We start from the raw sequence: 26,402 nt of genomic DNA, 5'->3' as shown, positions 1-26,402 counted from the left end.
ATTCTTATTAAAGACAAGCTCGCAATTTTCTATGTTTCATGGAAAGACTTGGTGTCTCAACTCTCCAATTTCCCAGCCCTTCTCTGAGGCACTAAAGCACATTCATTCCCACCAAGTAAAGGAAATCTATAAAATATGGGTCACAAATATATACATTTTCAGTCATTTTACAAAAACAGCTGGGCACTCTTTTAACTGCATTTGTTGGGTACTATTTTCAGTGGTGGAATAACACATATTTAGTGTTCGGTTGTGTATTTTGTGAATACCTGTTAGCAAGATCATTTCATGTGAGGCTCTGTCTTTCCATGGCATATGTCGACTACTGAATACTCATTGGTTACTTCTCAAAGTGGTTATTGAGTTCCCATTACCATTGTATTTGTTAATCTTATTTATTTTACTACAATGTGTGTATTCGCTGTCTGCATGTATTTTTTCCATGGTTGGGTCCAAGTATGATTCCCCTGAGAACAAGCTGCAGCTAAAAGACCTCGCCCTTGATCTTCAGTGTGGGAGTATTTTAGACCCACCAATGTGGTGCACTGTGAGCTCTGCACTTTGGAAATGTCTCATTACAGCATTACAACTGGGCTTTTCTCAGGAAAGCTGCAACCAGCATTACCACAGGCCAAGCAAATGGCTCGTTCCAAACAGACATGTTTAGAACTGGCCATGCATTAGTATGACTAAGTTCTCAATGCATCACTTCTACAGTTTTACAACTTTTTTTACAACCTGCTGACATCCATGACAACTTTACTGTATGATAATGTCATCATTACTGCAAGGAACCTCGTGAGATATGAATGTATATATATATATATATATATATATATACACATATATATACACATATAAAATACAGATCAATGAAATCCTAGAAATGGGAGGTCTGGATGGGCACCTTCAAGGGGAAGGCAACTGGTAAACACCATTAGCAGAGCCTCTGAACCCTCTCCTGTCATGCTGGTCAATGTGGTACCAATGCTCTTATGAGGATAATCACGAGCCTCTTACCCCATTTCACCCCATCAATTCACTGAGCCGAGCCGCCGGGGGCAGACAAGTGAAGATGAACACTTTTCCAGCTCCTCTCCCTCTATCTCCATAAATAATTCAGCACCATCCAAGCCTGAGAGCGTTTTTCAACTTCCCCTGAAGCATGAAAACACAGCTCAGCTCCACACTGACTGCCAGGAGGTTCATAAGCTCCTCATACCTAACATAAATCCACTCCCGATTATAATAGGATCACATCAGGCCACACAACTAGAGGTTTTGCTGAAGGCACAGGCACAGGTAGTGTGTCGCTCATGATGGCTTAGAGCTGAAACACGTTCATTTCTGCCCCACAATAAACAAGAAGATTATTTATCTCTGAGTGCCAGTGTTTTGTTTGTCTGTTTAGACCGCTGCAGCTGTGCACACTACTACTCACTACAGGTGTGTTAACCTGTTTTGTAAAAACCCTGCACTAAAGGAATCTGTATTTACAAAATCTAAAACGCAGCAAAAAGATGGTAACGTTAGGCTTTTGCAAATTTCAGAGGAAACTGTTTCAGTGATGAAGCTTAAAACAACTTAATTCAATAACTGTAACATATAATGAGATTAGAGTTGCATTTGTGCTTCATAGATGGAAGATAATGCAGATAATTCAGAAGCAGTCACCACATATTTCACAGAGCATTTGACAAGAGCTGTGACACTCGAGTCAGTGGCCACTACTAATCACTACTAGCCTCGCAACCTTCTGGATTCTGAATTTTGGAGACTGGACAATGCACTTTTTAAAATAAAAAATGCCCAATGGCACACACATTTGAATTGGGAATTATTTTTTATACTTGTTCTTGGCCTCAAATCATATTTTCCCAAAGTTGGGACAGAGTCATTGTTCTAAAAAAGACTAAATGTATGCTACCAAATCAAAGGGCTGCTCATTAATGTAAAAATCCTAATCACGATTATTTACGTCAATAGTGTAATTAAAATTATTTTACAAGTGTTAATCTGTTGAAACTTTTCATTGATAATAAAAGACAGTAAAACTAATAATATGCACCTATTGAATGGGAACCCAATGTTACTATGTGGAGCATTTCTTTAAAATCTATAAATATGAAAGGAAAGAATTTGGGAAAACCTGGTCAAAGTGCAGAGGATTCCCCGACAGGCAAACAGTTCATAATGAATAAAGAATAAAAGAACGTACCTGTAGTAGTGTCAATGGTTGATTATCATGGTCCAGTCACATAGAAGACAAGCAAAGGGTAAAACATTAGTTAAAATAGTTTGTTGATCATTGTATAGTCAGCTCAATCACTCAGTCTGTGTCAGATGCATTCCTCCTTTTCACTGCGAGTCACATGAAACCTCTAGAGATGGGAGTTATTTATTTCTGAGGATGGTCAACTAGTAAGGGAATCCAGGCTATACGTGGTTTGAGTATCAAAGTACATTCCAATCAAGTTTAACTTTTAAGCCCCCCCCCATTTGCTGCTATCTATGTGTCGCTGCTTGGTAATACTTGTTAAAAGACAACCTCACACTCAATAGATGATTTATCTCTGTTGAAATGTTGCTGGCAATGTCCTGCTCAGTGAAGGATGGTGAAGGAAGTGTGTGTGTGTGTGTGTCGGTGTCGTTGTGTGTGTGTGTGTCGGTGAGTGCCCCAGAGTGGCCTAGCCAAAGGCCAGGCTTAAACCAGAACATCTGTGATAGATCTGAAGATGACAGTTCACAGATGCTTCCCAGCTCATCTGACAGAACATGAGAGGATCTGCCAAGAAGAGAATCCAAACTGCCCAGCTCTATGTATGCAAAGCTCGTAGAAACGTACACAAGAAGACGTGAGTTTGTAATTGCTACCAAAGATGCTTCTAATGAATTAAAGGACAAGTGTGTAGGATTAAAGGGGGGACTGATGGGAGATGTAGAATGTAATCTATATTTGTGATTGTGTTTTCATTAGTGTATAATCATCTAAAATCAATGACTGCTGTTTTATAGGGAGTGAGTCCTTTTCCACAGAGCCCGTCATTTTTTCTTCAGCAGCCCAGAATAGACAAACCAAACTAAAAATGCCTTTTGCAGTTTTAAATTACTTAAAAGCAACCATAGGTTATCCTACATGTTTGGAGAGGAAGGAGTGAGGAGAGGGATATTCAGTCTGCAACCTCACAACATGAAGTCACAAAATTCCACATGCTGGTCTCCTTACGATCGAGTTTTTTATTTATATTACTTCGTCAATATGAGTTACAGGGTCAAAAATGTCTAAATCTAAAAGGAAATGTTCAACACAATCAACTCTGCAAAAAGCCACTGAAAAGCATGAATTGTTTTTGATGCCAAAGTACAAAAGGATGTTTTTCTTTTTCAATTACATCTGTCCTAAACTAATCAACCTTTGACACACTTCAAACACCAGACCAATCTGTTTTAAATAGAGCCAAGGCAAATCATTTATGCTCGTTCATTGACAGTAATTTACAAAAAGTGAATAAGCATTGTAGGAAGTATGACAAAGAAATATAACAGTCTTCCTGCTACCAAGGCTAGAAGAGGATTACACTGCTAGAGGGAGATAAGAGATAGTGTAGGCTACTCAGTGTTAAACTAAATTAGCTGAACACTGATGCACAGTCATCAGGGCATACTGTTGACTCTGCCCAATTTGCCCAATACTAGGGAGCATCAGTAAGCCCTTGTTGTGTATCCATTGATACAATACTATTGTTTTCAAAATGAGGGGTCTTGCCTTCATCACAGATATTCTGTTCATTTGGTTGGCAATATGTTTTCCAAGACTGCAGCCGTCGCATGCTGTATGAGTCTAATAGACTGCTCCAAACTGGTTGGACTGGTTTAACAAATTCTGGTTTGGTTTTGCACAACAGAGCTACCGTAGGGTAATGGCTACTGGTGGACATTCTCCGTCAAGGTTTCAGGATGTGAGCCAAATTACCTGTTCCTTAAAAGAAAGGAAAGTACAAGACAAGAAGGACAAATAACAAGGTCAACTTGGTGCAAGAAAAGACTTAAATATTCAGTGCCGACAACCCGCCTGTCTTTTATATTGGAAATACACTAATTCTGGCTGCCATGCTTTGTGTGTATATGCTTTCGTAGGAGCCATCGCACAGTTTGCTCTCCTCACTGAACTTTAAATCTGTATGCTGCACAGTAACTTGTGTGAACAACAGCAGTGTTTTCCACTCTGCAGGGGTTCCTCTTAGAGAAATGTCAAAGAACCTTTCTTTTTTCAGCCAAGAAACCAAACTCACTATAGTTCCAGTTCAGAGACTTGGTAAGTTTGGAGTGCATAGCTGAACTTTCAAATAAAACTCAGGCCACAGTCACACTTGATAATTAAAATCTTTTGTTAACACTTCATTTATAAAACATTACTGATGCATCATTTTTTTGCAGTATGGAACACCAAAGTGCTCAATATTAGTTAAATAAAAATGTGAAAACACCCTGTACCATTATTACAAAACGTTATAGAACAATGGTGTAAACAATTATTTTGAGCCCTACTTCCTAAGTGGACTTTATTGCTCTATAACGGGATCTAAAACACATTAGTTGCTCACTCCCCATTCTAGAGTAAGTTTACAGAATATGGTAAACTTACTCTATAACACACCACACAACTTGATCAGTATACCTGCTCCAAATGCAATCACATAGAAAAACACAAATGTTCCAATTATTATTTCTTATCACAGTAGACATAGAAATAAGTTACACTGCTGAAAAGTTTGTTTCCATCAGGTGGCGTGCAGTCTTTTAAACTCTTATGTTCCCTGAAACATTGGAATCTGTTCATTGTTATGAAAAGATAAAAATCATCTGAATGAATAAATATGAACTTACCATTTCCAAGAAACATGGTTATCTGAGTCATGCTCTGGGCTGCGGAAATCCTTTTTTATATTTTGGAAAATTAAGTATGCCTATTCAACTGTTATAACTTCCTGTTTTCTAAGTACGCTTACACCCAGGCTGCGTGAGCGTCCAGCTTTTCATTTGGGCACCCATGTTATCAGACTAGACTGCTGAATGAATCCATTTGTATTTGTTTTAAAAAGGTATTGATTGTTATTGTAGGATGTACCGGATAATGCACCGCTTCATAATGTAGTGTCCTGATATTAAGTGGTCTATGTAGCCACTAGCCATACTTCTATTGGAGGAAATACAGTAGTCATACCATAACCCTCAGACAGCTGGTCCACTACAGGCACACAGCAGATATACGTGACACCTGCGACATGCTGCAGATTTGTGACGCAGCCGTCATGTGCTGCACACCATGTTAGCCAGTCGTTAGATGTACCATCAGCTGGCTCCGTAGATTACTTCGGCTGATTTGTGAATAAGGGATAGAAAACACACTGCGAATAAAAGGGTTGAACGTCTGTGTGAATGGGTGATTTCGACTTATTCAGCAAAGTGCTTTGAATGGCCCATTTACCATTTAATGATTACCCGGCAAGTTCTGGGGATTCTTCTTAAGTTGATTTATGAACATTAGATTTACAGATTTGCACTTGACACCAGACATATCAGTATTCTTGGGAAGCAACATGTGCATCAGTTTGATTGTTTTGATACAATCTGTCTATAAATTTGAACATGAGAACCTTTTTGCCACTTTTATTTTCTCACGATAAGAATGACACCTGTCTTTCTCCTTTGCTCCACTCACATTTATTAAAACTACAAGAGGGTATTGTCACTTGAATGTAAGCATTTGACCTTTAAGTCCTTTTATGACACAGAAGATACTTTAAAACAAACATAACTGCTAAGAGTGATTCATATAAACCTGATGGATGCTTTTAGTTTCTTCTAAAATGTGTCATCTTTTCTGGACCAGGATAATCGGTGAACCCATACAGGACCCACTGGATGCAATCCGTCCCTATGTGAATGTGATCTGATGGTATGAAGGCTCTGACAGTTATTTTTATTTTTTTGTACTGAATGACAGTTCAGATTATCCAGCCTTATTGAAGCACATCCGAGGGTACAGTTCTCTTATCTGAGGGCACGAACTTTGAATACAATAATTTATAAACTATGCACATGGATTTCTAAACCAGAGCCTGAATCTGCAAGCAAATACCACATCTGTCTAATCCATCTGCTCTCAATACATTTGAGCTTCTACAGTTAACCCAGAACAAAGAGGCAATAATTGGGCTTTGATACATTCAGTACTGTCTTATGCTTTGTCACTGACTTTTTAAAACCACTCCAATCTGAGTTTCGAGCCAACCATACCACATGCAAACAAACCCTGGTTCAAAGCTTCATGCTTTTTCTCAACACATTCCCAGAAAATGTTTTGTTGTTATTAAAACAGATCTGACACAAATCTACGACACACTATTTGAAAGTTACACAAGTTAAGAAACAAATCTACTTTAGTCTCAAGCCAAACTTCAGAGCAGTTGGAGAGCTGTGACAGAAGCACCAGATCCTTTTTTTACTTCTAAGCCCTTCCTCCAAATCAGTCGGAATCATCTAATTACTAAGGTGTCTTTAGATCTAAATAGCCTTATATGTATTTTTCTGAAACTCCAACAATGGTGACAAAAAAGTGAGATTTTTTCTGAAAACAAAGGGATTACACAGGGTGTAATAATTTTTTTCTCATTAAGCTTATCTCTAAAGTACCTCTTTTCAAATCATAAATAGGACCACAGCTCCTATTTAACAAGTAAATATAAAGTCTGAAAAACACTCATTCGCTTGTAATTCAGTGAAAATAACCAGCATTTTTTACATGCAAAGACAACTACTAAAACACACACAAAAACACATTTTTGTAGATTTATTTTAGTGGGCATAATGTATTCCCTAGCCCCTTTCCCTAACCTTAACCATCAAAACTAAATCCCTAACCCTTAATCTAACCATCTTAACCATCAAACAGCCCATTAAAAGGTGGTCAGAAAGTGAGGACGAGCCAAAATGTCCTGACTTTCCCAAATTGTCTTTACTCTGGGCGTTGTAGGCTCAAAATGGTCATCACAAAGATATCTGTACAAGTACACACACAAAGACACACACATCTACAGACAAGAAAAGGGAGAGAAGTGACACAGTAAGAGAAAGCAGAGTGACAGGCGATGAGTCAGGTTCACCTCATGGTGAAAAGAATCAGAGAATGCAAAGACGACTGGCTGACTATGTACTTCTTTACACTCAAACATACATGTTCGTGAAGAGCCTAATTGATGCCTCACAAAAAAAGGCAAAAAGGAAGGCAGTGTGTGTCGCACCCGTGGCGCTTTCTAACATCATTCTTCTTTTCTACAAACCTATAATGTTGTACCTCCTTCTGTCTAAGTGTGTCTGTCTCTGTGAGTTGCTTTCATGCACTTTATTTCTTGAACACACATTGCTTAAAAATGCATATATGATTTATCACTTTCAATATTACTTTTGTTATAACATTGTAGATCATTTAACGGCCTCCACACTTGAAAATAAATCTGTAAATGCATTGATATGACCTACTTAGCCTAACTTTATCAACCCGTAGGCCTGTCTATGTGGATTCATGCAACTGAGGAAGTTTTATATTTTGTCTGTCTAGTTTCACCCTTTCAATCAATACCGCATCATTTTTATAGCCGCTGGCAAAGGCTTTATTTTTACACTTGTAGATGAGGCGATTGCTGCCAGACCTTTGTTCTGCCACTGTCCAATACCGTTTATGATTGTTCATGACCACTATCACTGTCCCTGACCTAAAGTGACTCACTGTTTATTTTCTGGTTTAATCTGATATCTCTCGTGATCTCGCCAACTTCTTAAAGTGACTTACTTTTATACAGTCAGCTAGTAGCCTTAAAGCTATTTTAAGGAAGCTGTTGTAGCTTAGCTGTCAATGTGTGACATGTTAGATTGGTCATTAAATCAGTTTCAGGTGTTATCACTGTTTTTACAACTACCAGTCTGATATCTAATACTCAACTCTGATACGCTGTTGTTGCTTAGCAAGAGACAGCACAACTAAGCTGATTCTGCTAATAATTTAGCTGGTTACAATACCATGCAAAGAAACTGTAAATATCTTGTGATTTGGAACTCAAGCAGACGTTTCCACTCCATGTTTTACTGGCTCAGCACGAGACGATGTTTGTGCTTTAACCATGTTACTCATACGTTATGAGTGTGTGTGGGCCACATTTGGCATAATAACACTATCAACTGAAAAACTGACAGTGTCCCTTGCGTCCGTTCACAGAGGATAAAATGAAGCATTCCATTCACTGATGAGGCAAAATAACAGCACAGTCGTCCTCTTTCACAGACGTTCAGTTACATTGTGACAAACTGCTCAGTGGAGAACTATCCAAGACAAAAAGACTTTGGGCCAAATGCCCAGGCCTAGTCAACGCCCACTGCTCATGGCACAGTCACTACATTTTTTATCTTTGTATCTTTGTAGGTCATGTTTTTTATGTTTAATGAGATGAGGCATTGAAACTTAATGTCATGAAAAATATAAAGATAATTTTAATGAATTTTGTCTGACTTTGTTTTAAATTTTATTATTTCCAGCTGATTAGAGACACTATTTTCCCTATTGGTCAACGAATTATCAAAAAATACTTTTTGATAATATTCAGAGGTACTGAAAACCTACTTTCTTCATAATTAGGTTGTCTAAAAACCTGAAAAAAAAACTAAAAAACCTTCACATTTACTTGACTAGCTTATTGAAAACTGCAGAAATTAAACTACACATTTCTGTCACTACATTCACACAGCTATAACTTCATACTTTTGTACTGTGACCTGAATGGCTCTTCCCATAGGTATGAAGTGGGCACAGTCAAATGTTCTGACCAAATTGTATAAAGCCTGCAGCCTCTTTCAACATCATACAGAAAGGACAACTGCAATGGAGGTCAATTCATGGACACATGAAAATACCTGCAGGCTCAGAGAAATGCTGGCATAAGCTTTGAAATGGAGCTTGCCAAAACTCCACACAGGGTTCCCACACTCTCTTCAACATGACTTTTTCAAGGACTTTCCAAGCCCTATTCCCTCAAATTCAAGGACCTTAGATGACAAAGTTAACTGACTATGAATTAGAACTGACAGGTTGCTGTGACAGTGTAACAGTTATGGCAGACTGTGTTCTCTATCTTCTCTAACACAGAAAAACAATACATAATGTAAGTTCAGAGTTAAACATAGTGACCGTTGAGGAGCAAGAGATTCTGAAAGCACCGCATAGCCTACATGTCAAGTAGGAATAAATGTCGAAATTACTTTTTGCACAATATATAGAAATTCAAGTATATAGTCAATGTAATTTTTGAAATTTTTTTTTTTTTTCAAATTCACAAACTTTCAATGATCTGTGGGAACCCCTCACAACCGATTTGTATTAAAGTTCTTTAAGTTTCCTTTCCAATAGCATCGTATTTTTGCTCAAACATGGCTCGAAGTTCACGGCACCTGTGGATGCCTTCTGTTGCAGTTTTATCTGGGGGTAATCCAGGACTTTTTCCATGTCTAACAGCCAGGCCAGATGTTGTTTTTTTTCTTTTAGTTTTTGTAACATGCCATAAAGTCAGTAGTTTGGCTCCTTTCAAAAGGCCAACTGTTGTGTGATTCAGTGGATATTTTCAACAAATCTCTTTTTTATCACCTTTCGTACTTAAAGGGGTAGTTTGGCCGAAAATGAAAATTCCCTCATTATCTACTTACCACTATGCTGATGGAGGGGTGGGTGAAGTGTTTTGAGTCCACAAAACACTTTTGGAGTTTCAGTGTTAAACACTATTGGAGCCAAACCCAATACAATTTAAGTAAATGGTGAACAATTCTTCAAACGTAAAAAAAAACATTTAATCTTGTGGTGTCATCAAAGTGTCTGTAAGCCCTGACTTTCAAATTCTAGGATGAGGTAATTTACACCCTTTTTGCTGTGATCCACGAGCGAAAGTGGCTTGAGATGAGGATATCATTTAGTCTTAAAACATGGTGTATATGAAGCTGTTTCAAGACAAATTTGAATATCAGGGCTTACGGACACTTGGATGCCACCACAGGAGCAGTATGGATGCATTTCATGTTCGTGTCTGTTGTTTTTAGATGTTTGAAAAAAATATCACCATTGACTTCAATTGTATTGGATTTGGCTGCAACGCTGTTTACCCCCCAAACTCCAATAGTGTTTTGATGACTCAAACACTTCACCCACCCCTTCATCTGCATAATGGTGAGTAGATAATGAGTACATTTTCATTTTTTGGTGAACCATTCCTACAATGATTCAAGTCTCACCGACTGCTAAACATGAATTGTTAAATGCAACCCACTCCACCTCCAAACCAAATATAGACAGATCCAGGAGTAGGAAGTACTTAAGACGACAATGGCAATGTTACAACAAACTTATTATCCAAACATTACCTGTATAAACACCCAGAAGACACTGCAATAGCATTCCTATTTTTGTGGCAACCTGATGAATGAACAGTAAGTCTTTATTTAATGTTATTTTAGCTCTGGTTTGGTCCCACACAACTCCTGAGTGACAATCTGGCATATTCGCTGCTAATTGTTCCATTATGTACACCAGCCAGTTTCTATCTTGGTCTGACTGTTATTTTGTGCTTGCCAAGTACACCCTGTTTATTGTTCTTTTGCTAGAAGCAAGGTTGATCAGTTTGGAAAGGTTCTACCAAACGCCATCGCAACAAAACCAGATCAATGAGCCAAAAGAAGCTACAATGCTCAATAGGGCTGAAGAGATATGAGAATTGGGTTAATAATTCTCTCTGGCTTTGTCAGTGTGAGTGCCACAGTTCACATTACTCATAGCTATTTGAGTCATGATATAAACATTGATTAGTGAAGCTTCAACAACCTAAGGCTTGCTCTTATCTAACATTAGTTTTTGTATTCATGCCCATAGAACATTAATGCTAGTCTTAGCTTAATGTTCTTCATATAACAAAAAAATCCATCCAATTTATAGAGCGATTTGAGTCATTGCATGCGTAAAAAATGATTAGACCAACAATGTCTGTCCCCATCCATCTCCCTCAAGTGGACGAGTCCTTTAAATGATTCAGCATGTGCAAAAAGAATATTAAACCTATTACACAATGCGTTTTGGCCTGAAGACCAACCACGACACCCTGGCTGCAACAGGAAGCCGTCTACATCTGGAGAACACCTTTCTTGCTGTGGAGCAGGGTGACAGCGGTTTCATTTTTATGGGGATGGGTCTCACAGACAGGGAGAGCAAGTCAGTTCTCTAGTTACTTCTGAAGTTTAAAAAATTGGGTACGAAAAATGATGGTGATAAATTTGTCATAGCAGAGTTTTTAATAAGTTTGTGACTTTACCAGTTGTGTGAAGGCTAATTCTGGGTTTGAGCTTCATCATCATGAATTGCAAGACTTACAATGTCATTCATGTTCATTAACAATGCTCAATAAAATTGTAGTGTTTTCTTGTTTGTTTGTATTCATGCATGTAGGTGAGTTTTTGACAATACATGAGTAGACTTCATTTTATAGGATTAGGGTATATTTAATTGAGATTACTGTAAAGACCAAGATCGTAACTTGTTAACCTTAATAACGTAACATCTTATTATAGATGTACATGTGACAGCTGCTGTAGTGAGAAAAGAAAACGCACTAAAAGGACGCACTGCAGGTTCACCTGCAAGGAGTGAAAGCAAAGCGTTGCAAATACAGGAAATATACGGCACGTCGTTGTTCAGAGCAGAATAGACAGATCTTTATCTTTCAGCACAGTTTCTGTGCAGAACGTTTATCTGTCGAATATGTTGCTAACATGAATTGCTGTAGGATGTCCTTTTCAAAATAAAAGCACTCAAGCTTTTCTCTACACAGAATCCATACATTTGTTTTTAAAATAGTTGTATTGTGAAATATTTGCAGGAGTGGAAGATGCAGGACTTCATACTGTATATTACTGGTATTTATTTGAGTACACAGGACTACTTTTAAACAAGGATATAACTGTAGTTATACTCGAAACCTCTGATAGGTTATAGTTATATTAAAAGTTAACTTAGAGAAACTTTAGGTGATAGGCTATCTCTCTCTAGTTCTGTCAATCTCTTACTCACACACTCACTCACACATCTATGGTCCTTTTCAAGATAAACCCTATGTAAAGAACATAGCGCTTGCGGTAGAAGGTCCACTGTAGAACCGAGGCTGAACTCCAGCCGTGTGAACAACTTCAAAACGCAAAACGCAGCCGTTCTGCAGAGCAGCAGGCATCATTCACAAAGTACTTATATTAACAAAATCAGTTTTGTAACGTTTTCAACGACTGGGTACCGCACTAACTCTCTAGTATCGGTATACAGTGCAACATCAGAGGGCACTGTACAGTATATGGAGCCACAGGGAGATGGTAGAAGAACCCTGCTGCAGAGTGAACACAACCTCAGACAAGAGCAAGTCATCAGGCCAAGCCAACGCTGGAGCAGCTTCAAATCTGAGCGTCCTTGAATGACCCAACCAAACTTTGAACTAAACTCTACAAAAAGAATCGTTTAGAGACCCTAAATATACAGTGACCGCACAATCCATTTCAAGTCTAACAACACGTAAAATTATCAGCAAGGAATCTGCTCAGAAATAAATATACAACTTTTTTGAAAGCAAGTCAAGAAAACTTCAAGCTTGAATCTTAAAAAAAAATATATTCTACTGCACTGTATTTTACTGCAACTTTCTAGACCAGCTCCCATTTTTTAGGGTTTGGATTTATGGCATCAAAATGTTGTTTGACCAATTTTGACTGAACACCATGTAGGAAAAATGTATGGGTTGTAAAAAACTTTAGGAAGCCTAGTCATTTCTTACTTTTATATCATCAGCAACTGAGGGCCTTTATCATAGTAGAAATGTTCAGTGTCTAGCTCATAGATACAGCAGCAGGATTCACACTGATTTTGCAGGTCTACAACATCAAAGACTTTGGTTACAGGAAAGGACAGGAAAGGATAGTTGTGGTTGAATTCAAACACTCTTTGGTGTTTCGCTTTAAATCATAACTGAACCATACACTATATCTTTCTTTCATGAACTAATTATCTTTTATGATAGCTGAAATGTTCAGTCCTGCACATTCAGCTGAATTTGAGATGAAAGTTAGATAATTACAATTTGAATTTGTTGATGTATTGATTGATGTATTGAGCTTTTCAAAACCCTGTAGCATAAAGGACCATATTAGCAAATTGGTGTTTTTACACTTTTCTGGTAATGGCTAGATTTTAGAACCTTTTATTATCCCTTATTTTCATTTTGAGAAACTTCATTCTGTTTTTACTTAGTATTATTCGGTCTACATATACACTGTAGTTTAGCTTTGTAATTTCATTTATTTCTTCTTCTATCTCTTTTGTAGGCGTGCAGTTTATGACCTACAAGATATGGGGACTGTGAGACTCGACAGCAATTGGAAACATTGCTACTAATAAAGGACCACTAGCAACCTTGTAAGCCTTACTCAGTCACAAGTAGAACAATAAGTATGACAGGTTCATCTAAAAGCTTGGACTGGTCAGAGGTTCATCCTACAGCTAAATAATGAGCCACAACATTAGAAGCACAGAACCAGACTGAGAGGGTGAAAGCAAAGCAACCTGCAAGTGCAACACATATCACAGCGTTTCAACAACGTTTCTGAATGATGTTTGATTTCCTTTGTAGAAAGAAATTCATGTCATTTAGTTCAACAAGAAGACTCCATGATGTGCTCGTTCTGTGCTTTCATTTTAGAATCTCTGAATGTTGATTGACTCTAGCCGGAGAAATAAAGTCTCTCAAAGAGTTTCACAGTATAAGCTGCGTGATGTCAAGGTGCTTGCCTTTTTGACTGCAAACCGACAAGTATACGCAGTGTTAGTGAACTTTTATGATGCTGTTTTGTGTTTGCTTAATGAGCTTTTTGCGCCAAGAAGCCATTATTTCTGAGCACATGTGGGCAGAAGTGATTCTAACTAAATAAAAACCTGAGAATGTTGTTAGTGGAGTGCGAAAGAAAGTATATATGACACATGGCCGGCAGACACAGTTTATCATGCATTACATTATTGTGGTTAACCTTGCTAGAACTGTTTTATTAAGCCAAGTTACTGTATGTATTATGGCTGAAGCTCCAATTTTCGTTTGCTGAGCATCACACCTCTAACAAGCTACATGATGATAGCTTATACATCACGTTTAAAGAACCTGTGGTCCAAAGCCTTTAATAAAAGATACACCTCAAGGGGAGGTCGCTGGTAAAGCAACAATGAAGTTTAGACTGTAGGTGAATAAAACCCTGCACACTCGCCAATAAAAGTCAATTATTTGTCATCTGACGCTTTTATTGCTCATGTACACAAGGCCCTTGCTTTCATGCTGTAAAAAAGTCTGATCTCCATACTCTTATCTGAATGGCATGTAAGCAGTTGTTTCTGACAGCTGCAGAGTACAGTGTGTACAGCCAACCAAACCTCACACCACCCGCCACAGTTTGTCAAGAGTTCTGCCTGAGTAAGGCCTTGTTCAGTCCTAACATCCGTCTCAAGTGATCTGATCACAAGTGTTCACACCTGACATTATAATAATTCTCCTGGGATCCCTCACGATCACATCTCGTTTCCCTGCTCTATATGCATTATGCAAATACAGACATACGTTGTTTCTCTTCGCACCAAATTAGGTTGTTTTATCAATCCTGGCTGTAAGGATGGGTCAGTTGGCAGTGTGAGAGAGAGTGTATATGTGTGTGTGTGTGTGTGTGTGTGTGTGTGTGTGTGTGTGTGTGTGTGTGTGTGTGTGTGTGTGTGTGTGTGTGTGTGTGTGTGTGTGTGTGTTTGAGAGAGAGGAAGAGAGAAAGGGCAGAGTGGAGCCATGAGATTCAGTATGCTCCATGTAGCTTGACTATGAAATAAAAAATTCACAAAAAAAAAAAGTATATATATAAAAAATCAATATGTTATGGTCAGTGTTAATATAGTAACTGTTGCCACAAATAAATCAATGTTAAGAAGTGTAAATATACTCTCAGTTCATAATGAAATTGTAGCAGGTCAGCGGACATCAGCTGAGTAGGTATATTTATATAGTACAAAAATTACTATACTGTACAAATAATTTGTGTGTGAGTTATTTACTAGCTAATTTCACCTAACAAAAGGGCAGATTTTAAAACTTAAACAATATCTCATCCAGTAAAGATCTTAGTTGCTAGGATACTTCTGTACCAATGTCCTTATCGTAATGACATCAACTATATACACCGAGAGTTAATGTAGCACAACAAACTGCAGCAAATCACAACAAGCAGTTATGCGGCATATAGTGTAAGATGATCACAACCTATTTTGATTCTAGCTTTACCCTTTAACCTTTGTTTCATGTCATCCTCCTCTCTCCCTCACCACTTCCTGTTTGAAACTACTATGATATGTCTAATAAGGGTCCCTCTCAAGGTCATCTTAATGTCTTCTTAATAATGATGATATTTCAAATTATATTCAAGTAATATTAAACCTTACTGTCAATATGATCTAAACTTACTTTGTTTCTTATAAATGTGCATCAGAATTTGTAATTTGCATTTGATAATAAGAAGTATAAGATTAAACAGTCCAACAGACATTATATCACAAAGTGACATAACAAAAAATTGTCATCTATACTATTTTTTATCGGAGATATTGTATTCTGTGTTATTATTCCTGTAGTTTAGTATCATTATTAAAAGTCATGTCAGAATGTCGGCCATATTTCATATAACCTACCTGACTATTTAATCTAATCTTTAACCTCTTTTAAATCTTCACAGTGGGATGCAAGACGCTGCATGGGGCCTTTGAACAGTTTCGGGGAAGTGAAAAAATATTACATTAGTAATTACATTAATTATCAAAAGGAGATGATGTCATATGACATATCTTTGAAAAAAATAATAAAGAGAGTGTTCATGGGAAAAGTAACCTTCCCAGAGTCAGACATTAATAAAAGCCTTTGGACAGGCAGCACCAAACGCTACCACACACTCACTTCAGTAGAGTTATTGGAACACATAGCAACAGCTGTTCGGAAACAATCTGCTTCACTCGTCAAACTTCTTGTAACTGCAGAGGATGTGGCAGCAGGCGAAGAAGGTTAGCATAAGCATTAGACTGACACTCACACGACAACAACTACATAATCACAGTGAAATACAGGGAATCCAACAAAGTAATCGGTTCAATGTGAGGTCGCTGGAGTGAGGTTTCAGTTGAGTGTTTTGAAGATCAGATGAGTAAATTATACATCCTCGGGCCATAATGTTGGGCTCAAAGTGTTAAGGTTTGTATTTCAAAAACTTGTTTAAACCAACATTATGAGGTAGCATTTCAAACAAAATCAAATGAGTCAGACTGACAGAGAAATCCCCCAGCTATAGACATGACCATGTGTGTGTGTGTGTGTGGTCCATGTGTGTCGGTGTCTTGAACATACAGTAAATGTATCAGGTACAACAAAGAGCACAGTGTTTAGACTTACAAAAAGGTTGTTACTGAGCTACTTTATTCTCTTCACATCACATCATATTTGCAGTATACCTGTCTGTTTTAATAAGTACTTCATGTTAAATCTACCTCCAAGCATCATATTGGCATGTAAACTGCTGCTGCCTAATAAGACAATTGTGCAGTGATGTAAGATTTAACAAAAATATTCTGACATACAGTATCTATCATTACAGCTTATAGCTATTTATATTTGATGCGACAGAGAAACAATGTCACCAATGCATAGATCAGTACATATCTTGGTCAAAGGTATACAGCATATATAAACAATGGGCATGGGCACCCTGGAATGGAATGGCTATGCACTGTTTATTGAGCCACATTAGGGCTTTGTGATATGACCATTTCTGTGACAATAGAAAAACTTGTGAACGTAAGACAGGACAAGAGAATTCCATGGGAAACAGGAGAAGGACTTCTTGTGTGCAGGTCATACACTAACCCGAGGGTTGTGGGTAGGGTTGGGTATCATTTTGATCGTTTTGCAATATCAGTGCTGAATAGATACTTTTACAGTTGTTTACACTTGTGCTTAAACGTGCCACAACCGATACTTTTCTCTTAAAAAAACAACCAAATGAGACTCAACAATAAAAATGCCTTTTTTCAAGTGCTAATATAATTTGGAAGTTGAAATTTAACAAATTAACTATTTACAGTTTAAAGTATGCTTAACTTAAATACACAAAGACAAGTATTGGAATCCTTTTACGTAAAATAAAGACACTGTTGACTAGAGTTTGTGGTAGTTTCTTGCTAACTGTAGGCTAACGTTACATGGTGACAAAGCCATGTAGTGTTAGCTCTTTATGTGTGTTGATGTTTATGTAGCTCAGGCACTGCAATGAGGCACCAAAATCTGCGTTGTGATTTGGTCCAGTAGGTATCAGCCATTTGCCTGATGGCACCGGGTTTTGGTACCTAACTGAAGTCGGTGGTTTGTTCCCTGGCTCCTCCAAGCCGCCCGCCAAAACGTCAGTATGTTATTAATGTGTGATAGAAAAGTGGGGCATGATGTATGAATGTATAAAAGCAGTCCATTCACAATTTACCCAACATCATCATCGCTGACAAGCAACTCATTAAAAGGAGTTAATGGTAAATGGTTTGTATTTATATAGCGCTTTTCTAGTCTTGATGACCACTCAAAGCGCTTTACAGTACAGTTTGACATTCACCCGTTCACACACACATCCATATCTATTAGCAGCACTTTGTACTTCTATGAGGGGTAATTAGGGGTTCAGCATGTCCTTGAGCAAGATGGTGAAGACTGGGATCAAACTGCAGACCTTTCGGGTTGGAGGACAACTGCTCAACCCCTAAGCCACAGCCGCCTAATGTGATGTATGTCTTTAATATTCTAGTATGGCCCTTGAGGGACATTATAAAATGTTTACTGGGTAAAAGATTCCCACCCTTGACCTAAATCGTGCAATAAAAGTTAACTACGTATACTGTGTGATGTTATCCCAGGATATTGTCTCCCCTCTCACCCTAGGAAATTAACAGTGTTTTAGTATTTGAGCTAACAGGGAGTGAATCAAGCCTCTGAATTACTCATGTGAATAGCACAGGTAGCTGCAGTGTTGCTAGGATAGAAGGAACAACTGCAATAAATTAGATTAGTTTGAATATGCTGACTGGATTAGTTGAGGTAAATCAGTCTGTACTACTGCAGAGCAGTGACACTGGTAACCATGTTAACTGTACACAAAGATGGTGGCAGCTATATCCTCATGATGCTTTATCAGTGAAACAAAATTTTAGTAAAAAAAAGTGTATCATTTTTAAACCTAGACTAAAGCTAAATCAAACCCAGCTAACACAGCTGCAAAATACTCTGCTTTTTCATTACAATGCTTTATATGTTTTCCCTATATTTATTCATACTCTTGTAATAGGTGATAGGATGTAGAGCTGATCACTCAATTATTTGATCCACAGAAAATGTATTGGCAACTGCAGATGCATCAAATTACCAATACCTGTAGCTCTATTGTGATGAAGCCATGCTATCAATCCTTCTGTTACTGTTACTATGTCCTCTTACACCTCTGTATCACCTTAAACCACAAAACCAACACTGCAGCCTTTAGAATTGATTTGTTGAACCAAACTGATGCATGGTGACCAGTAAAGCTACCACAAAACCTTATTCTGTTTTGGCAAGAATAGATAAATTCATACCAGACATCATTACCTTCGGAATGTAACAAGAACAATAGGTGAGCCCTGTACAGCGACAAGCATGTCCGCCTGTACTTGCAAGCAAACCCACACTTGCCAAACTAACTAACAACGGCCTCATACACCACAGCACCATTTGGAGAAGTGGCTTAACGTTCCACCGTAGTAGTTATAGTTTCCCAGAAGTGAAGACAATCAGATGGTAATTGACCAAAATCATTTCATATTGTCATTAAATAATCTTCTTCACTCCACCTGTATCATACCCTGGGTTATTTTAAACCAATAGGAAGACCCCAAGTTTACTGCTAAGCTCCTTAGTGCAACAATCTGCATTATTGGTCTTGCACAATACACTTAAGGCATAGCATGAGCAGCAGAGATCAGCAGCTCCAGCACTCTCTCGGTTTCTACATAGGAGGCGTTCAGGAAGGTCACCTGCATTGTGGAATCCCCCAAAGCCCAACACATAAACACTGTGGTTACGAACCTAAACCACCGAAAAATAGACTCTCAGGAGGAAAATAAAGTTTAGATCTAACTTTTAGATTTATGATGATGAAGGACAGACGACTGAAAAATGCAACGAAACTCTTTCTGTGTGCATACCTTGTGACAAATAAAAAGTAGTCCTGATGTACTTAGCCACAGTGTTAATAAAATATACATACAACTGACCGTACTTCATCCAGTGTGTGATAACTGACCAGATTTGAATCATGAGGTAGATGGAAGCTCAAACATCAACTAAGAGGAAAATGTAATATTGTCATTACAAGTCATTAAAGTCCCCAGCAATCACAGTGGATCCTGGTACTGCTAAGATTGTAGCGGTTGCATATCTCATAATGAGACAATTCTAAGATGGAACTGTTGGAAGTATACCATTTTGCAGTAATTATTTTGATCTTGATGTATTACAGAGGATAATGCCACATGCAGCCTCATGGCAGAGACAAAGCTATGTTCTTTTTAGGGGATAACAGTTAAAATGAGAATGAGACAAACTAAAGATCACTGTTGACCCTGTATTTTCTTACCTTGACTTGTCCAGTCTTCCATGGAAAAGGCTGACTATAACGGCAGAGGGTCATTATAATTTGATTACATACTGACTGTAATATTTTAAAGATTACAGTCAAAAATCTTCACTCAATTATTTTAAGTCTAATTTATTGTTCGGACAAATTATCAATTATCAATCAATTTTTTTTGTTTTTCTGAGTCCAAACTCTTTTGATTCTACCAATATTCAGATTTTATGCATTTAATAAATGTTTATGCTCTGTCTCCTTGCGCTAACCAACAATTATTTTCATTAATGATTAATCTGCTGGTTATTTTCTCAATTAATCCATTGGTCTATTAAATATGAAAACACTCAAAAAGCTTTCATCAACATATTCTACAGCTAAATTTTTCATTTTCACATTTCTCTCTTTGTCCAAACGTCAGAAACCCACAAAGATCCAATGTTCTATAATGTAATTCAAGGAAAGCAGATCTGCGGAGCACACTTGAATTAAAATGAAAAAAGCAGATAGAGTGTGTGTGAAAGATGTAAAGCTTAAAAAGCAGCCTCTATGGTTTCCTACAATATTTTGTACAGTAGCTATGGAGAGGGACGTGCCACAGTGCAGCTGCAGTGGCTGCAAATCTCTCTCAACACAGGTAATAACTACAGTGGAGTCCTGGCGCAGCTCAATTAAAAGTGTTGTGTAAAGTTAAGATAGATAGATAGAGTGTATATGGAGAACAGGCCATACCTATTTATTCTTAATTAGTCCTACAAATGTCTGGGTAATTAAAGCCACACCATGATACCCTAAAATATCCGCTTCAAAATAATTTTGCTGATACACAAACTTGAACTTGTCTAAATGCCACAGTTTGCTGCTGGCACATTGCAGCCTGTTTTACTGCATCACCACACCAACAACCAGATCCAGAGCTAGTAGCTAGCTATAAGAGACAACAATCTCACCATTGTCAGTGTGGAGAGAGAGTGACTGAGTAAGATCATGAACAAGAGTAAATACTGGATGATATTTAACTCTTTGGCGAGATGCAGGATACAGGACCAATGCCAACCTGGTGTTATTGTTGTTGGTGTAAATAAGGCACAGTGAAGGGCGACATGGCATCAAACGAATTTTAGGAGTTGTTGATATCAGCTAAGAGATCTAGAGTGTATGTGGCAGCACACTGCTAGTATCTTATCAGGGTTTCTGCTGGTACAAGTTCTCGCCAGGGCAAAAGAAAAATCAATCCAATCAATCCATTATCTATCCAACAGCTCGGGGACTTACCCAAACAGGTGTTTAGTTGGGAAGAAGAAGACTGTCAGGTTGGGTAAGCTTAGCTCTTATCCATCACTCTTCCCCTCCAGTAAATACTACACTATATTCATTATGGCTGACTTAAGTAAGATGATTACCTATCAGACTTCTCTGAGGCTGCGACAACACGCTGGTACTTATATCTCACACCAGGAGAGACTCACTTCCCACAGTAAACCCTCAAAGCCGGTGTGAGTCACATTTGAACAGGTGCAGTCGGCCTGTTGAAGCACTGGATACGAATGAACTGTCAGTAAAAAATAACCAACAACTCATGTTATTATTATCTGTTTATTTACCTGCACAGAGAAAGAGAGAGAGCATAGATTAGTGATGGAAGATGGAGCTCAGTGAGGAGGGAGCAGGCAAGGAGAGGAGGAGAGGAATTTAAAAAAAAAGGCGAAAGAAAAATTAACTCCACACATAGGAGGTGTGCATGGATGGGAAGCAGATATGTCTGATATTCCAAGATTCAAGAAATCGATGAAAGTTCCAAGTATAAAAAATGTGGCTTGAAATATCTATATTACAATATATAAATGAAGATACTCTTAATAAATAAATTGTTTTTTAAGTAGTCACCTCAGCCACATTGGCCCAATTAAAAACCTCTTGATCCACAACAACATTAAATTGATTGTAATAAATAGATTTGTCTTGACTTTAAACCATGTTACTAATAGATTTAATTAACACATTTATGAATAAGGTAGTTCTGCATAATGAGTGTAATAAAAACAAACGAGCGAGGGCGTGAGTGTTTATAATGAAGAGTGTCAGGCCTTTTATATTTACTGGCCTCAAACTACTTGTGTAGCAGACGAGATGTGCATCCATGCATGGGTTATAAATTATGTCAAAGGAAAAACACAATGCTTTAGATCGAATGACGTATCGCCTTTTAAAAGGGAACACCAGTAGTTTAAACTTACGCCTGCTATTTAAAGAGCATACAGGTTTAGTTAATCGTTACTGTTTTAAATCTGTGGGGTTGTAAATGTGTGAAAAGGCAAAAAGAACAACATGGTGAACTAAAGTGAATCAGTTCCATGTGATAATGTGACAGTGTCACAAAGGCCGAGTTGTAGGGGATACACCACATGTCTATTTGAGGCTGAGCCTACAACTCCTCACTGTGTGCTTGTGATCCAGGTATTAGTCATGTTGTGGGGACCTAAATCTATTTAGAGTGACATGATAGGGAATTTTCTTCCTTATAGACCCAAAAAGCCATTCCCTATGGCTTAAATCATTACATTTTAAGATAAAGACATGCTTTAAGGTTAAGTTTGGTTTAGTTTTGGGTCAAAGTTAATGGAATAGTTCAACCAAAAATAATAATTCACTCATTATCCACTCACCCATATGTGGATGGAGTGGTGAATGAAGTGTTTGAGTCCACAAAACACTGCTGGAGTTTCATAGATATCCAAAGTAGCAGCTGAATCCAATACAAATGAAGATATTAGGGACTTATCTTTAGACATAAAAAAAACAACAGAAAAAACACATAACATGCCTCTGTACTGCTCGTGTGGTGTTGTCCAAGTGTCCACAAGCCCCGACATTCTTATTCAACTCAATATAAGGTCATTTATACCGTCTTGTAAACCTATAACAATCCACCAGAAGTGGATAAGCTATCGGACGTTAGCATTTCAAACTATCCCTTTATGAAACTCAAAGGATGAAATCAGAGGATATTTAGGTTTAAAACTTGGTGTACATTACGCAGTTTCCAGTCGAATACGAATGTCGGGCTTGCGGACACTTGGCTTAAACCACATGAGCAGTATGGAGACATGTTGTGTGTTTTTTCTGTCGTTTTATTACGTCTGAAGATAAGTCCCTCATATCTTCAAGTGTTTTGGGACTCAAACACTTCACCCACCCCTCCATCGGCATAGGGGTGAGTAGATAATCAGTAATTATATCGATATCATTCTTGTGTGAAATTTTCCTTTAAGGTTTGGGTAAAGTCAGAAATCAATTGAAGTCAATGCAATGTTCTTTTAAGTCAAAGAGACACCTGTGTGTGTGTGTGTGTGTGTGTGTGTGTGTGTGTGTGTGTGTGTGTGTGTGTGTGTGTGTGTGTGTGTGTGTGTGTGTGTGTGTGTGTGTGTGTGTGTCAGGGCTTGTTGTATTGAATTGACAACCGTCCCCCTAGGGCTGGGGCGTCCATACAGACTTGAAACAGGTTACAACGCATCACACACCAGTAAGTAGTAAATTAACTGAACGTTAAATGCAGCTGCTTTATGTGTCTTAAATTCTTTTCAACAGTGCCATCATTTAAAAAATAACTGTTGCAGTATTACACAACTACACTACCGCAAACATGAGCCTGCTGAGAGGATGCTGTCCACACAAGCTCCCACAAACCAGGGAGAAACAGGCAATTATGCTTTTCTGGTTTTAACATTTCCTTTACTCTGTCAGCTTTTCTATGTATGCAACACACATGCCTACCAGCTTTTTTGGCTTGAATTGTTTCAGCAGAACAGAGGCCATTTTTTCCATGGCTACAGCTGTGTTCACAGGTGATCGGGACACCTCTGGGTAAGGGGGTGTGATATTTCCGACACATGCAGTCTTAAGCGGTAGACAGGCTGACCATTCGAGCAGAGCAGGCTTTTAGGAAGAAAAAAACACTGCTGCAGTGTGAGACAAATGATGTGTATTTGAGCATTACAGCATGTAAACCCATACTCGGAGGTCCAATTTTATTAACCTGTGAATGGCCACGATATGGCCACTTGAAATACTCTCAGATGAACAGTGATTCTGCCTTCCTTGAATGATGTATAACTTGTCGTGCATACTATTGCTTTGGATTTGTAAAGAAAAATACCACTAGCTATTATGCATCCAAGTTGTTTTATTTATATAGCGGCCTAGTTTTTTATTTCCCTGAATACAATAAATACATCATGTACAGCTCTGCAACAACAGTCATATCGCCATTATCAAAGACATTTGTTCTGTGATTAAATGATGCTTGATTGACAGGTCGTAATTTAATTACCTCCCAATGAAATCAGAAACAGATGAAAACAAACCTCTGAACGACTGTTGCTGTAATAAAAATCGTTTTATTGTGTTTATGTTTCTAAACCTGTTTCTATTGGCGCCGATATTAACAATGTTGTCCTGTCTCATCAGCATTACTAGTAGAACCGGCTGGTGTCATTGTATGATCCTTCCCTGAACGTCACATCTCGACACCCAGACAGGAACAGCCTCCCGCGGACACTTGCTTAATCGCATTTCCTTGCAGCCTCTGAAGGCATCGTGTTAATACGGTAACCGTCATGACAGCAACATGTCACCTATCAGTGCTCCAAACTACGGCGGGGCAAGAAGGACAGTTTAGAGATATTTGTAAACACGCCTACAGCCAACTTTGCACTGGCAAACATGTCTATCCGGGGTTAGTGGCTCATGTTTGGTCAGAACGAGGCTTCAGCTGAAAACTCACTCTCGTGTTTGTTCAGTGTCTGTGACAGAGCTGTGAATGTCCACGGGTCCAACCTTTAAAAATCACCAAGATCACCCTGCAGCTTCCTCTCTCTGCATGCTCGATGTGAAGTTCGTGTTGCCAAAGCGAAAGCAAGAGTTACATCAGTTAGATGAAACACGTCTGCCACACAAGTAAAAGTCATCAACACGCTGCCAGACGAGCATTAAGCTGCTAACATGGCCCAGGGCTCCACACCGTGAGGGGAACCGGAACCTGGGTCCGTGAAAGTCCCTCAAGTCTTCATTTACCACAAATAAATAAACAGCTAGTCCGGGAACGTGCTGTTCTCTGGCTCTGGCAGAACCTCAAGATAAATATCGGTCGATTTAAGTCGCCCCACGCCTTTTCTAGAATTTAACAACCACAAACAACAATTTACAAATAAGTTTATCAATGTCCACGACCCGTTGTTCAATTCGGCGTTAATCAAATTTACCTGAGATTAACTAAAAGGTAAACTTTTCTCCTAATTTTCCCTCCTTTCCTGTTTATCTCATATAGACAGAATAAACCGCCGTGGGCGTAAAGAACCCGCGTTAACCAGTTACAAAGTTCAAAGATTCCGGTGGTAACGCGCTGCACGGCGGATAAATCCGCCCCCCCCGAACTGTCATTAAGATTCGATCGGTTCTGGAAAGCTCCAAGTCATGTTCACCCGTGTGCGCACCGTGTGCCGGTTGGCAAGGCAGCGCCGAAATGCACACATTTGAAACGCAGTTCGGCGAACACCCGATTCCCTCCATCTGACATTAGAACATGTTAGTGTCTGTGTTAAAAGCGACAACCCCGATGTGAGCGTTTAGCTCCGGGAGCGTAACATACGCCCACCGAGCTGCTGCTCTGTCAAGTGCCCGGTTGCGTGAGGCTGTCATTGGCCACACGGTTGTCAGAAAATGCCCCAAAAATATGGAACCTACCGCATATGCAAGACGAAGCTGGGGTCCGAAGATTATTTCAAGTCCCGGTGCCTGTGCATTTCTCCTCAGCTGGAACCAGTGTTGATCTCCGACGGCTAAACTGAACGGGACACAGCGCCAGGGTTTAACCTGGAATGACCCGCGCTAGTGCAGATCAGGCGAGGACGACGCGTGTGTCTGTGTGTGTACTCTGCGTGTGTGTGTGCGAGTGTGTGTGTGTGATCAGAGTGTGCGGCGGTGAGAGTCTGTGCTGTGGAGGCTGAAAAAAAAAACAAAAAAACTTCAACATGGAGCCGAAAAGAAACGCTTAAAAAAGCGCCACATTAACTTGCAGCGCTCCGACGGATCGCTACGGGGAATCCGAGAGTCGGATCACGGAACGGGAACCGAACAAAACGAGCCTCGCCCCAATTACAAACTCTCAACTTCTCTCCGTCTGTCTCCATGACAGGAGGCCTACATGCCAACAAGGCAGGAAACACACTGCTCCAACCTGCGGCGTGTGTTCGACAGAGCAGCATTACATGATTTATTTAAACCAATCAATAATAATGATGATAATATATGTGCTACACCTACCAAAACAAGGAAATAATAATAATCACGATAACAAATTAAAATATTACAATATTTACCAATGATAATAAAATTGGTAATAATATTGCTAATAGATCTATATCACTTATTCTTTGAGGGTCGCAGGGGGGAGCTGGAGGTTATATGCTATACACTATTATAAACGTATTATTAGCACACCATAGTATGTATTTTAGTTTAATGTATTTAATTATAATGTATGTGTATATATATAAGAGAAT

The 26,402-nt window shown here is 38.7% G+C and overlaps 1 protein-coding gene across 2 annotated transcripts in view; it reads right to left on the bottom strand.

Annotated features, from left to right (window-relative positions):
• Window positions 1-26,040, bottom strand: part of thrb (thyroid hormone receptor beta) — a 110,888-nt gene extending 84,848 nt beyond the window's left edge. For both annotated transcript variants that reach the window (XM_061092226.1, XM_061092227.1), the window contains exon 1: window positions 25,585-26,040. The gene's annotated coding sequence lies outside the window, so the exon portion shown is untranslated. The remainder of the gene's footprint in view (window positions 1-25,584) is intronic.
• Between the last annotated feature and the right edge of the window lie 362 nt (window positions 26,041-26,402).

The sequence above is a fragment of the Limanda limanda genome, chromosome 19 (assembly GCF_963576545.1).
Source record: "Limanda limanda chromosome 19, fLimLim1.1, whole genome shotgun sequence".
NCBI lineage: Eukaryota > Metazoa > Chordata > Actinopteri > Pleuronectiformes > Pleuronectidae > Limanda > Limanda limanda.
The sequence above is the reverse complement of the archived record's forward strand: the minus strand, read 5'-3'. Positions and strand labels throughout refer to the sequence as shown.